The sequence below is a fragment of the Podarcis erhardii genome (assembly GCF_964252035.2).
Source record: "Podarcis erhardii genome assembly, chromosome: 4".
In the NCBI taxonomy this organism is placed as follows: domain Eukaryota; kingdom Metazoa; phylum Chordata; class Lepidosauria; order Squamata; family Lacertidae; genus Podarcis; species Podarcis erhardii.
The window spans coordinates 91,808,786-91,810,855 of record NC_138508.1 but is presented as its reverse complement, the minus strand read 5'-3'; the positions used below and the strand labels follow the sequence as shown (position 1 = coordinate 91,810,855).

The 2,070-nt window shown below is 38.3% G+C and overlaps 1 pseudogene across 1 annotated transcript; it reads left to right on the top strand.

Annotated features, from left to right (window-relative positions):
* The first annotated feature begins 419 nt into the window (after positions 1 to 419).
* LOC309340630 (small ribosomal subunit protein uS14 pseudogene) lies at positions 420 to 602 on the top strand (annotated as a pseudogene). Its single transcript has one exon. The product of its transcript is annotated as a small ribosomal subunit protein uS14 pseudogene (transcript).
* Positions 603 to 2,070: the final 1,468 nt, after the last annotated feature.

Sequence of the window (2,070 nt, the reverse complement as noted above, 5' to 3'; positions counted from 1 at the left end):
TTGGTTCGCTCTGCATTCACTTGTAGCTTCTAATTAGACATCTGTTAAAAGTCCATAACAGGAAATCTAATAGAGAGATGCTGCATTTTGTCAGAATGATTAATGATTCACAGTATGAAAGTGTCCCTGCATGAAGTCTATTATTTGAAACATGCAGAATCAGATTAAGCTTTTACTTTACAATGGGACTCGAGCTTCGTTATTAGAGGAAAGAAATCATGTTTGTATGAGCACTCTCATCACAGAATTCTCATTGTTTGCATGTAGGAAGGAAAGCTCTTAGTGTAGCCTTCTGTTCCTACCTATCAGTAAGTTAAGATCCCATTATAAGAATTAAAAAACTTTTGGAGCATCTGCACCTACAGAACCAGAGTGAAACTTGTTTGATGCTCCCCTTCCCTCATGAGACGCCAAGCAAGATGGGCCACCAGCAGCTCTACTGGAACCACCCGAGGAAGTTTGGCCAGGGCTCGAACCACCACGACCTGATTTGCAAGAACGGGCTCAACGTGTGCCGCCAGTGCTTCCGCCACTATGCCAAGGACATTGGATTCATTAGAGATGGCTTGAAGAGGACATCAGGCATGGAAGCATTTGGCTAATTAACATTCTATGGCTTTTTAAATGAGGGAGCAGGTTTGTTTTTGTTTTTGTTTTATTTATTTTGAATTCTCATTTTGTATTTTTCTGATATATTTGGATGAAGGGTGGTATGCAATTTTAATAAATTATTACTCTTATTTAAGTACCTTCTCATTCTTCACTTGTCCTGCCTTTTGTCTCTGTGACTGGATGCCATTTACCATTGACACCACCACCAATTAAAATTATATTTCAAAATACAAACTGATGATTCCAAAACCAAATATTGGCCTAAATCCAGAAGATATTTCCAAAACACTGGTGACAATATGGGTTTATATTTATTTATTTATTTATTTATTTATTTATTTATTTATGGCCAATAAAGCGAGATGAGTGTCGCAACCCCAGAGTCATTCGTGACTGGACCTAATGGTCAGGGGTCCCTTTACCTTTTATATCTTTTGTTGTTGTTTAGTCGTTTAGTCATGTCCGTTTAGTCATGTTTCCTGCTTGGCAGGGGGGTTGGACTCGATGGCCCTTGTGGTCTATTCCAACTCTATGATTCTATGATTCTATGACTCTTCGTGACCCCATGGACCAGAGCACACCAGACACTTCTGTCTTCCACTGCCTCCCGCAGTTTGGTCAAAAACATAAAAATTTACAATGTGATGCACACTGAGTCTTCTGATTTAAAAGGCATATTTCTCCCTTCAGTAATATTTTCTGGGGTCCAGTGATATGAGGAAACAGGAAGTTGTATACTTGACATAAGTGGATGACCCTGCTTCCTTTTCAGGAGTTATCAGGAGTGTGAGTCTATTATTAAAGCTTTTGCAGTGTGTCACTTTTGAATTACGGGCGAACCATTTCATGGTTCCGATACAGGGCCTTTAAATGTTACAGCAGCATCGTGGGTTGAACCGAGTCAATAGCAGCTCCCACATCGCTGCTGTAGCATGTAAAGGGCACCTAAGACATTTCAGAAATTATTAGTTAATTTGGTATAAAGACTTTCCGTGGGAAAAATAAGGTTTTAGAATGCCAGCAAAGTGGTCGCTTTAATCCAAATGCACCCCAAATTGCATAGTAACTGTCAGTGTTTGATAAGTGGCATCATCCTGTCAATGTGTGATAATCATCCAACTTGTAAATGTCATGTTGCATGGGGGGGGGGGATTTTTTTGTTTATTACTGTTAGACTTCTTCATTTCTTCAGGCTCGGAAAAAGGAAGCAGAGGCTTTCTTTTGTAATATTTATTCCTCAGAGCCAGTTTATTAATCAGGTGAATAATATGTGTGTGTGTGTGTGTGTGTGTGTGTGTGTATATATATATATATATATATATATATATATATATATATGAATTTTGTTGTTCTTGTGCAGTCTTTTGTTAGCATTCATTAAATGGCTAAGCCAAATACCTCATTAATTGTCGTGCAGCTTTTCCCACTATACTGTAAATTAAATAGACAACATATAAA